The sequence below is a fragment of the Schistocerca cancellata genome, chromosome 11, assembly GCF_023864275.1.
Source record: "Schistocerca cancellata isolate TAMUIC-IGC-003103 chromosome 11, iqSchCanc2.1, whole genome shotgun sequence".
Taxonomy (NCBI): Eukaryota; Metazoa; Arthropoda; class Insecta; order Orthoptera; family Acrididae; genus Schistocerca; species Schistocerca cancellata.
In genome coordinates this window covers 171150003-171163778 of record NC_064636.1, presented here as the reverse complement: position 1 = coordinate 171163778, position 13776 = coordinate 171150003, and positions in this window count along the sequence as shown.

The following is a 13776-nucleotide window of genomic DNA, read 5'->3' as shown; positions in this document are numbered from 1 at the left end:
TGTCATCTGCAGATCGAGCTTCACGGGTACGCCTGTCATCAAATCTAATCATTCTCCTTATATCCTCGATTCTACTTACTGACATGGTGGCCTTATATGTAGGATTTACCTTTTCATCCAAGAATAACTCTCTTATAGGGACATCCAAACTCTTCTCAACACCAGAAAGCATCAAAAGACCAAGAAAAGCCTCCATTGCAACAAGCGAAACGTTTTTCCACGTTTTACCACGTAAAGCAGCCACTCTTCTGTCTTCAATATTTGTGCAGTTGATGATTTCCTCTAGTATTTGCTTGGAGATGAAATAGTCCCCGGCTACCTTAGGTTTACAGGTTTTCAAAGTTTACAGGTTTTCAAACCATTGGCTGAACCAGGTGCTTTTTTTACGGTATTATGGACAGGCATACGAAAAGTTGCAGGAGGATCTAATTTCCAAATCGCTCCATTCCGACTAATGTGTGTGGTCTTCTATACCTTTTTTGGTGGTTCTTCGCTTTCAGACTCTGATGAAGTAATATTATCGGAAGGACTGTCATCTGCCTCAATGTTCACATCTGCAGGTTCATTGGCTGATTCTTCACTACTTGCATCTTCAAAAATACTTCCTTCGTCACAAGAATCATCTTCTTCAAACCACTGAGCCACAACACTTTCAAAATTAGCTGCATTTGCACGTACTGACTCTTTTGCTTTGCGTGTCGAAGCCATAGCAAAAGGCGTGTCCCTCGAACAACAGCTTGTGCAGTACTAAACGAGTCATACTCGTAACAATATGGGTCTTGCAGCAACAAACAATGAGGCTGACAAGAACAGCACAGGATAACAATATTACGCAATAATAAAACATTTCATAGCAAAAAGATCAATAATACACCGACATCGCCAATATGTGAAAGTAGTGTGTGTTATTTTTTAGTTATACTATTAGGCTACTACTACAGCTGCCGCTGCTGTTGGCACTCCTGTTGCTGGAAATACCACTACAGTTATTGTTGAATTAATAACTGCTCCCAAACAAATGTTGAAGACAATATAGGCTAAAGAACATTAATAAATGTGTGAGGGCTTCTGAAGCCCTACTTATGCATTCACGGTGTATGGGTAAACGTATTGAATTATACAAAAAACTTAAAAAGGTATCTCGTTCAGACTTGATAGAAGGAATGTCACAGTGTTAATGAAAGAGTACTGGAAAGCAGATTGAAATCAAACACAAAATTACAGAATTTTTTTTTTTTTAAATGAAGACATCCAAGGGCCTCGGAGGCCCTGTATATGCATCCTAGGGTTAACCACTCCGCCACATGGTGTGCATTGTGAGCAACTGCTCGATCATATTGAAAGATGCAATCGCCATCCCCGAATTGTTCTTCAACAATGGGAAGCAAGAAGGTGGATAAAAAATCAATGTAGACCTGTGCTGTGATAGAACCACGCAAAACAACACGGGGTGCAAGCCCCCTCCATGAAAAACACGACCACTACATAACATCAACGCCTCCGAATTTTACTGTTGGCACTACACACGCTGGCAGATGACGTTCAGCGGGCATTCGCCATACCTACACCCTGCCATCGGATCGCCATATTGTGTACCGTCATTCGTCGCTCCACACAACGTATTTCCACTGTTCAAACGTCCCATGTTTACCCCCCTTACACCAAAGCGAGGCGTCGTTTGGCATTTACCGGTGTGATGTGCGGCTTATGAGCAGCCAGTCGACCATTAAGTCAAAGTTTTATCAACCCCCCGCCTAACTGTCATAGTACTTGCTGTGGATCGTGATGGAGTTTGGAACTGCTGTGTAATGTGCATGGGGGCTTAATTAAATAAAATGCAAATAATTTCAATTTTTTTTGTCGATGTTTGTCCGATTACGAAGTCTCGTAACCGGTTGGCCCTGACTAGTATTAGTACGCAATCTGACTGCATAGAATAACAACAAAGAATGAAAGGAAATTTCCGTTAACACAATTAATAAGTCCCCAGCAACTATAAAAGCTACGAAACAACAAAACACAAGTGTAACTGTTCTGTGTGTGGAAGTGTGATTCAACGTACACATCTGGCACGGCTCTTCCTCAATAAGACAAGGTATTTGAAGCACCATTTACACTGAAATAATTATAAAAAAACAGAAATACTATAATTGCCCATAGAAACCAGAATTACACTCTAATACATGAACACAAGCCAGATGCTTTGTTGACTGAATCTGTGACCAAGAGACATTGTTAGATAGGAAATTTGAAAAAAAAGAAATGTTTTTTTACCTTCATATATATTGACGAAAAATACACTCTGATCATTACAACATCCCCATTCGAACAGCATCGGCTGTCTAGCCCATCAGAACAACTGCACATGACATGCTCACAACTAGTACTGCTATCGACATCCTCTCAACAAGCACTGACTACGGCAACCTCAGAACTCCTACTGCCCACGGCAACTTCTGAACAAGCACTGCAAGTGGAGGCGGCTGAATAATACTCTTTGGCGCAATCTCTGGCGCTGTGACTCAGTGTAGCCACCTTTCATATGCCCCTCCTCCACGGGCTAGAATTTGATGGTATTTTTGCCAGCATTGGTGGTGAAAATACCACCAAATTCGTCCAAAAAAATAGACAAAAATAAAAGATAATATTAATAAGTAAATATCACATAACTAGATAAATTTTGGCTTTGCACTGACCCTTCAATAACCTAATATAAAATGCAGTAGGGAATACAAATGCTTGCATACATGTGATTTACATAATAGTTTACACAAGTATCATTCAATCAATGGCACCAGCAATGACGAATAGGTGTAGGTAAGAGTCTCATAACATTTCATAAACAGTAAATAAACAAAAAATCAGTTTGTACAAATATTCACATAAAATCTTTTCAATAGTTCAATAAACAGGTAGCACTTCTCAGAGTTGTTGACAGTTCCAACAGTAGCACTCAGCAATGGTCAATAGGTGCAAATAGCAGTCTCATAATATTTCATCAGCAGTATTTAAACAGCTCCAACAGTGGCACCCAAAAATGGCGAGCAGGCGCAGACACCAACAAGTGACAATATCTCAGTAGAAGCAGTTCCATCAGTGGCACCCAGCAATGTTGAACAGGCGCAGACAGCAACAAGTGACATTATTTCAGTAGAGGCAGTTCCAACAGTGGCACCCAGTAATGTTGAACAGGTGCAGACACCAACAAGTGACATCATTTCAGTAGAAGCAGTTCCATCAGTGGCACCCAGCAATGTTGAGCAGGTGCAGACAGCAACAAGTGGCGTTATTTCAGTAGAAGCAGTTCCATCAGTGGCACCCAGTAATGTTGAAGAGGTGCAGACACCAACAAGTGACATCATTACAGTAGAAGCAGTTCCATCAGTGGCGCCCAGCAATGTTGAGGAGATGCAGGTAACAGTCCATAATATTCACTATCACTAATCAGACAGTTCATCAGAGTTTCTCAACAGAAATTAAACATTTCCAAGTGGCACCCATCATGTTGAACAAGTGCAGGTAACAGTCCATAATATTCACTATCACTAATCAGACAGTTCATCAGAGTTCATTAGCAGAAATTAAACATTTCCAAGTGGCATCCATCATGTTGAACAAGTGCAGGTAACAGTCCATAATATTCACTGTCACTAATTAGACAGTTCAATAGCAGTAATTAAACATTTCCAAGTGGCACCCACCAATGTTAATGCGTGTAAGCACGAACAACAGTTTGAACACACACACAATTGCTTTTACAAAATTATTATCAATGCTCTTACACCAAACATACAAATTATAATAAACACACAAATGATATCAGATAATTGTCATATTAAATATTACAAATACACAAATATCAGTAAACATATAATATTTATGGGTGTCAGTGCAAGCCGCAACAAACAAGTAAAATAATATTTAGGAGATAGGTCGATACCAATTATTTGGGATTAGGACTCACTCATATTTCATCCACATTAAGTGCTACTGTGTAATTGAATAGTGTTAACTGTGTAAATGCAATTCTGTCAGAATTTGATGTTCAACATGTGTATCAAGTAGTAGTGGCAACAGTGTATAACAGTCAATAATAGTTAGGCAACGTCATAGTCATCATGTCAAGACCAATGTTTGCCAAGCCAAATCAAAATGTACGGGTGCTGAACAACTGTCAGTGTGCCAAGATATGCAAATGCTTCCTCTCTCCAAAAAAGAAGTATATACTGCTTAGTGATTTAACAAAGTGTGTGTGTAGACAATCTTCCTTCTACTTGAGTGTTCTAGTCTGTCATCTTCATCCTCCTTGTTCCATATAAACCAACAAAAAAAAATATGCTCCTCACTTACTTTACCTCTTATCCACCAAAACTCCAATAATCATCAGCATCACATAATCTTAATATTTCAATAATACCTCTTACGTCGATACATATAAACCTTATCATCAATATCATTTACCTTACCTCTTGTCCACCAAAACTCCAATAATCATCAACTTCACACAATCTCAATACCTCAATAATACCTCTTCAATACGTCGACACATATAAACCTTATCGCCAATATCATTTCACTTCCATAACAACTCTTTCCTCTAGTCAGTCTCCTCGATCAAGTACAGATAAAATTCTAGTGCAAACTTCAATTTATCATCCCATGCAATCCGAAGACACAATCTCCACACACAACCTCTGTGTAATCAATCTGACCCAAATCTTCTACTCATTATGAATCATAAAATACATTTTGGTTACCTTGTCCATCATTAAATAAAAGAAATGCATACATGACCTCTAACAGCCTTTAATTTGAATAACTTCCAGTAAGTAAGTACGAGGACGGAGTGTGAATGATCATAATATTTCACAGTGTGTATACCACTTCAAGAATCATAGCAAAACAGAAGCAAACATGTGGAGTATTTCTTGTGTCAAGTGTCACTTGCTATTTCAATTGCTCACGAAGAATGCAGTGTAATAACTGTCAATGGTCTAAACCTAGTGTTGGCATGTCATGTCGTTAGCTTCCTTCCTATTAACATAAATTTATACAGCTTCCATAAAACCTCCAGCTCATGTGACTTCAATGAAGTTTCTTGTACTAATGTCGTTCGTAGAATTATAGCAGTTCATTGTCTTATCTTCATATGAAGCACTGAGCGTAAGCAAAACATGCAATAGCGAGTAAATATACCAGTAGAGAACAGAATGTCAAGAAGTGGATGCAGCACTATCCCTACAACGAGGCTCTGCCAAGCGAACAATCTGTAATTAATACCATGGTGTGACCCAAACTCCATGTTCGTACACTGCATATCAGCATTTCTATATACCAAATTAAAGAGTAGTTATGACAACAAACAGAAATGTATAAATATGCAATCCATACACAAAGCAGCAGATATGTATCTTACATAACAAACAGGTCATTAGCATCATATCAGCATAAGCAAATAAATGTTCATATGTAATCTTAATAAGTAAACATGAAGGCGCAAGCAGATAAATGACAAAGTATAACTTACATACATAACCATATCAGCACGACTAATCAGGTGAAAATTACAATTTAAATAAATAAGCACAACAGGCACATAATAAAAAAAAGTGACATCAGTGAAAAAGCAGTGTAGCCAAGCGATGCATAATATACATAAGTAACAATGCTGTTCATTAATCAATCATTGTCAATATCAGTTAACTCGAATTATGAATCACGTAATCGCGAGCAGCAAATTACGTATAAAGTACATACCTAAGTAAAAATATGTTACCTGAAAAATAAACTCAATTAATAGTTACCTTTTTAGTATATTAGTTTCTTCTTCGAAATTACATTCTTCTTGAAAATTTCTCGATAGCAAGTCCTCTTAACGTCGTACACACACAGAATTTACCTGAAGTTCTTAAATATTTTATACAACCGTATCCTGAAAAATACTGAACGTTAATAACATAATTTATCAAGTCACTATAGCTTTATACTGAATTTAATCAGAGAAATTAGACTGTGTATTTGTTTACGGCTGTCAGTGCATTCGCACTGAGCGCTCAATCAGCTGTAGGTACACGTGACGTAGGAAGTAATTGTTTGCGGTCAACGATTGCCTCGTGCGGCGCGCAGACTTGACTGTTGCTTTGAGTATGTGCCGCCGCCAAAACACAGCGCGGTATCCTTGCATTCTCCGTGTGTTTACGTATATCTGTTAGTTTCTCAAAAGTATGTCATTCCACAAAAATTTTAACGTTCGATATATGATGTATTCCCTTAGAGCGTCGAGATTTAAGTGTTTCTACTTCGACAGTGTTATCATGAACAATTTTGCGAACTCTATATGGACCGTTATAAAGCAGAAAAAATTTGCGACACAACCCCTCTCCGTTCTGAGACAAACGATGAGACTTAATTAACATCTTTTGACCAACTGACAAGATTTTTAAACAACCAGGACGTTTAGCTGATTTCTCTCTTATAGCAGCCGCAGATGCAATATTTTGTAGAGCCAGGTTGACAACTTCAGAATGCCGCAGTTTCTGTGAAGGCGGAAAAGGAACGATTTCAGAAATGCGATTTGTCGGTGCTTTATTTTTTAATATCAATATAGGCAGTAAAGAAGTTGAATCACTAGGAGTTCATTCAGAATGTTTTGAAAAATATGAAGATACTGATCCCAAGTTCTGTGATTCTGATGCCAATAAAGTCGACACAATTTATTGATTTCCTTAATCCATCTCTCTGAAGCGTTAGATTGAGGGTGAAAAAGTGAAATGAAAATTGGTTTAACCTTACGACGCCATAGAGTACGAAGCCAAATTTTAGAGCGAAACTGTGATCCATTATCTGATATAACCTTATCAACATGTCCCACTTCTTTAAGAAAATGTTTGATGAAAGCATTAGATACTGAACGAGCTGTTGCTTTGTGTAAAGGTGTAAAACACACATATTTTGATGTCAATTCCAGTGCTACCAAAATGTACGCAAAACCATTAGTAGAACGAACCACTGGACCGAACAAATCGACTGCAGCCATCTCCTTTAATTTCGCTGGAATGATAGGAAACAACGGTGGTCTGTGAGAAATAGTTGGCGGCTTAGCCTTTTGACATAATTTGCATTTGGCAAGAACAGATCGAATACGTTTTTCCATATTACTGAAGTAGCAATTTTCTCGTAATTTATGAAAGCATTTTCTGGGACCAAAGTGTGCATAACTGAAATGTGTATACCAAATTAATTTATTAACCCACTCATCAGGAATGCTAACTAACCAAACAGAGTTGTCAACGGATTTTCGTTTAAAAAGAATGTCATTGCGAACTAAATAATGCTGTCTGATCGCTACGCTTTCCTTTCTCCTCCACTTCTCCTTAATGTCCTTCCAGATTGGATCCTTATTTTGCTCCTTGGCGATGTCCTGGAGCGAAGAAGAAATAAAAGTTTCAAACGCAACACCTTGAATATACATCAAATAATAATTGTTTTCTTTGCAGTCTTCCTCAGTACTTTGTTTCAAACCCATAGGTGCACGTGATAAAGCATCAGCAATAATATTTGAAGAACCCTGTATGTAAACAATACTGAAATCAAATTCCTCTAGATACAGCGCCCATCGTGACAATCTTCCATGTGTTAATTTTGTTGACATAAGAAATTCCAGAGCTCGATGATTGGCGTAAACCTTAGTATGTCTGCCATACAAAAATATGCGAAATTTTGTGAAAGCCCATACAACAGCCAAGGCTTCAAGTTCCGTAATCGAATAATTCTTTTCTGATTTAGAGAGAACACGACTTCCAAATGCAATAGTTTTCTGTACTACAACGCCGTTTTCTTCTATCTCTTGAAATAAATGTGCACCTAGGCCTTTGTGTGATGAGTCCGTCGCCAAACAAAAATCTTTAGATAAATCCGGATGTGAAAGAAGTGGAGCAGTAACTAAAGCATCGCGAAGTTGTTCAAATTCTGATTGAGCTTCCTCATCCCAAAACCAATTAAAATTCTTTCCAGATAGTTCACATAAACGAGGTGTGGCCAAATTGTCCAATCTAACAAAGCGTCTAAGAAAATTACAGACAACAAGGAAACTACGAACATCACGTTTTGTAGTAGAAACAGCATAATTACGAATAGCACCTAGTTTCTCTGGATCAGGAAGAATACCTTCTGTAGAAATAATATGACCGAGAAATTTCACCTGAGAACGACCAAATTCAGATTTTTCCAAGTTCACTCCAATGCCAACTCTTGCAAAAATACGTAATAATGAATCCAAAATTTTGTTATGCTCACTCCAAGAACGTTTAGCAATAAGAATATCGTCAACATATGAAATAATATGGTCACGAAGATAAACAGGTAAAATTTCGTTTAAACTACGAATAAATGCTGCAGAAGATATACCAAGTCCAAACGGTAATTTCCGAAATCACTTTTGCGTAAAATAGTCATATCCGGTTATTTTTTACCGACTGTCTAGATAGATTGATAGTTGAAGAGTTGTTTTGATAGATATAAAGAATAGTAAAAGAGTAGGCAGCAGTGCAGAAAACTAAAAGGGAAATAGCACTTAAATAATATAATAAAATAAAAGGGAAATAAAAGAGAAATAGCTCGGGGCCCTGTGCACGCTACGGCACATATTCACTTAGTGTAGTGAATCCCCTGAGGACTTAAATAGCCACACATAAATTCCAGTTTGTGACTTAGTGGCAAATTTGGTGGAAGTGTGTACATAAATCGATCTAACCATGAACATGGACGTATATCATTCTCAGAATTGCGAAAGATCTTAAATTTCCGAACAGTTAAAAAGTGTTTATAGTCAAAGTTTTCGCCTCGTGGCGACAAAGACCTTCCGCGTCTGTCCCAGTCCGAATGTCGATTATTGTCAAGTTCGCGCGCCTGGCGCTCTCTTGTTGCATCTCGTAAATGAAACAAATTATTTTCTTCAAAACCCGCTGCTATCTGTGATTGTAAATTTCTTCTACCGTCTTTTCCTACGATTTCGCTTTCAATTTGTTTGACTTGCTTTCGTAACGCCTCAAATTCCCTTTTAACGCGTTCATTAAATTTTCCCTGATTTTCAACATGTTTATTTATGTTCTGGTACTCTTCGGTTTCTACAAATGGCAATGGAGCTGAATCACCTGAATCTCTGTCCCCATTTAAACTAAGACTTGTCAGTTTATCTGATATCTCCTCAACTCTTTCCGATAAGTCACCTATTTGTTCTTTCTGTTTATTTACGTCTTCCATAAGTGTCGCGACTCTGCTTTCAGTATTGACACATTTAGTAGTTAACTGTTAATACTGTTGTGTTAGGTTATTTATTCTGTCATTTGGTACAGATTCCTCGATTCTATCTAATATTTCTTCCTTATCGTGTGCAAGTTGTAAATTTAACTCTGAAAATTTTTGTATTAGCACGCGATCTCTTTCTTCCTGTTCTCTATCATGTTCCTTTTGTCTAATTTCTATTGAAATTAATCTATTATTGTGAGCATTCAAACTCGGTTGTACTTTTTCTCTAATTTCTTTCTTTAATTTATCTTTCATGTTTTTAAAACATGTCCCTATTCGTGAGTCTAACCGTGTTTCCATTGTTTCCATCTCTGTTTTAATTGTTCCTATTTGTGAGTCTAACCGTGTTGCCACTGTTTTTAATTCAGATCCTAACTGTGATCCCAGTTAGTCTAACCGTGTTTCCATTGTTCCCATATCAGTTTCTAAACGTGTTGCAAAATTCCCATCTCTGTTTTAAATTCAGATCGTAACTGTGATCCCACTGTTTTTAATTCAGATCCCAAATTAAATATTGCGCTCACCAACTGCTCCATATTAACTGGTTCGAAATTCTTTTCGCCCCTAACATTTCCCGCAAAACCAACTTCTTCCGTCAAAGCTGTAAAGCTATCTGTGTTCGATACTATTCCAGAATCTTCTGTCGTTAATCTCGTATTCTGAAAATTCTTTAATTGTGAAAAGTTTTGAACTGGTTCCGGACATTTTCCCTGCTTATTAAATTGTTTTCTACTTCATTATTAATCATACTGTTTTCCTGTGTTGGCGAGTTCGCCATGTTAACAATTTCGTCATTCTCACTATCCATCATTTTTGCATTTTTCATCGATCGCGTAATCATTTACAAAACATAGAAAACTCGTCACTATCCGAAAATTACACACAATGACACATTATCTCCAACAATACCATTCATACGAAATGCTTTCCGACAAACACGATTAACGAACAATTGAAATCTTCATAATTGCACAAAGTTGTCAAACCCATATACAAGACATCAAAAATTAAATTCTGCAAAAATACCATTAGAAGAATGAGAAGACAACTACAAATGTTCATTACCAAATCTACACATGCAATATAGACTACAATTACTAAACTACAAATTACTTCAACAATACTTCTCTCTGCTATTTTTACTATCAAAAGAATTCCAAGGGACGATTCGAAGCAGCAGTCGGCACATGCATGGGGGCTTAATTAAATAAAATGCAAATAATTTTAATTTTTTTTGTCGATGTTTGTCCGATTACGGAGTCTCGTAACCAGTTGGCCCTGACTAGTATTAGTACACAATCTGACTGCATAGAATAACAACAAAGAATGAAAGGAAATTTCCGTTAACACTATTAATTAATTAAGTCCCCAGCAACTATAAAAGCTACGAAACAAAAACTACGAAATAACAAAGCACAAGTGTAACTGTTCTGTGTGTGGAAGTGTGATTCAACGTACACATCTGGCATGGCTCTTCCTCAATAAGACAAGGTATTTGAAGCACCATTTACACTGAAATAATTTAAAAAAAAACACAAATACTATAATTGCCCATAGAAACCAGAATTATACTCTATTACATGAACACAAGCCAGATGCTTTGTTGACTGAACCTGTGACCAAGAGACATTGTTAGATAGGAAATTTGAAATAAACAAAAATGTTTTTTTACCTTCATATATATTGACGAAAAATACACTCTGATCATTACAACATCCCCATTCGAACAGCATCGGCTGTCTAGCAAATCAGAACAACTGCACATGACATGCTCACAACTAGTACTGCTATCGACATCCTCTCAACAAGCACTGACTACGCCAACCTCAGAACTCCTACTGCTATGCATATAGAAGGAATAGATAGTAAAACAATGTCGTCATCAGTCTCAGTTGTCAAACGGGGTTGCTACTGACTGCTAAGTACTAACTACAATGTATGTTACAGTTGGTGATATAATGACGATTTGCCATAAACCTATATAAAACTCAAAATTTTGCTGCAAAAGATCCATTTTGCTTCTTGTTATACAGCTGAAGAAGTGACCAGAAGCAGTAACATAATCGATTCATGTAATATTGTCGTGTGTACTTTTTGTCAATAAAACACAACAGTACAAAGAATTTAAGTTGCAACTCAGACACGAGATAGAGTTCCACTGTACACACAACCAAGAATAAATGTATGTCACAATCTTACATATGAAATGTGACACATAGAATGGTATAGGTAACAGCAATGAAGATTACAAACATAAAAAAGTGAAATGCTCTGATTTGACCCACACATCAAGTAAATAATTTCAATTGACAATGCAAGCTTGACAAGTAAATCACTGTTAAATTATTTAATTGAAATATACAATTTTTGTCAATGTCAGTCGTATACTTTCGTTGATTTTCATAGACTGTTAAAGGACGATATTTTTTCTTAAATTTTTTCAAACGTAAGCTATTTCATATCGATGGAAGCAACATCATCAGCACATAATTAGCCTTTCATACTTGCTGCACTAACTACGCTGTGCAAATAATATCCTTCACATAATAAGACACCAAACCACCTCTTTTGAGAAGATTTCATTGGAAAGGTATTTCAAAGTTGTTTTGATGTAGATGACTCAGATTTTGTATCTGCAATGTACAGCTGGTACGTCGCTAGGAGGGCAGTGGGGGCATATGACCTCAGCTACTCTACGTTCTGAAGTCCCAACAGACAAAGTTGGATGGGAAATATAAATGTGACAACCTTTTGTACAATCATTAAATGGATAAGTCCCACTAAATGGCCCCTTGATGTCATCAAGCACGGATTTTGAATATACCGATCAAACCCAACTTGTGCTTTCCTCACATGCAATACTGGAAGCCTTTGATAAAGGCAGTCATATGAGATATCAAATGGAAATTTGGACCTGACTGATTTTTTCTCAGTAGGGAGGAAGCAACACTTTATCCTGGATGGAGAATCATTGGCAGGAGTAGAAATAATTTAAGGCAGGCATACTCCATGGAACTGTGCTGCCACACTTAATATTCCAATTGTATATAATGACCTCACAGGGAATATCAATAATGACGTGGGAAAGAGTTATCTATATCTAAGTGCTATTGGTGCAAAGATTAGCGATAGCCTTAAGTGTTTAGAAATATAATATCTTCACAATTCACAAAACGTTAACATACATACTATTCTATGAATACAATATCACTGACTCACAACTGGAGTCATGCACTTGCGCAAATACCTGGGTGTAACACTTTGTAGGGATACAATATGAAATCATCACTTAGACAACACCTGTGGGTTTGGTTGTGTGTGTGCTCTCTCGAAAGATACTGAGAAAATACAAAGAGCTAATTTTGTGCTTTTTCTTATAGTACTCTAGTGTGTTACACCCATGGCAGATTTAACTAACAAAGAAAGAATGCCAGCAAGAATGATCATATGTTTGAGGCATGAGAGAGATTCATGGAAATTATGGAAAACTTGAACTTGCAGATGCTTAAAAATAGGTGTCAACCATTCTGCAACAGCACACACAAAATCTTCAAAAACTAGTATTACTTGAAGAATATACAAATTGCCACATCCATCTGCATAAAGGACCAAGGCAACGTAGGCTTTCCCGGTGTATCAGTACATCAAATTCTTGTTGGATTTTGAGCCGGATCAAACTGAAATATGAACACAATACTTCAGTGGTCCACCTGGCCGGCATCATCAGGTAAGAAAAGCTACGCTCCTCTCACCAATAACTAACTCCACTCGCAAATGACCGTACCTGTATATGCATCGGAAGTACAAGACAGCATGTGCTAAATTAATTATCAACTGATTTATCTGTAGTACAATATTTACAAAATTTAATTTCACAGAAGACTCTTCTTGAACGTGCTCTATTTATATAGAAAACAATTTATTAGATTTGTGAAAAAGTAAATTTTTATAATATTTTTTTAATTTTCATATTTTTTATAATTTTTTACAAAATATATAATTAATCACTATAATAACCATATAATTCTGCTTCACTATAAACTGCTGCTTCATCTTGAGCATCAAAGAAAGCATAAATATCAGTTATTTTAACTGTTTCTGGTTCTTTATTTTTAGCAATAGTTCCATAAAATTTAAAATCGTCTTTTTCTCTGAACCATTTGTCAATACAGTCCTTATGAAAGATATGCTTGCAGCTTGTTTTGACAAATTAATTATTATTTTCACTACTTAAACAAATAGGGCAATCAATGTTTTCATCACCTTGCTCAATTAGTTCATAAGTATCTTCTGCTTTAGCTTGCTTTGTTTAGGTTTTCCCTTTATAAGAAATAATTTTTATTAGATTTATAAAAATAAAAAGTAATAATTTTCTATGAATCATTTAGCTATAAGTTAAAATCACAAGTTTTTTATTTTTGTGAAACTAATAAAAAAATTTCTATGTAAATGGAAACTACTTTAATTAAG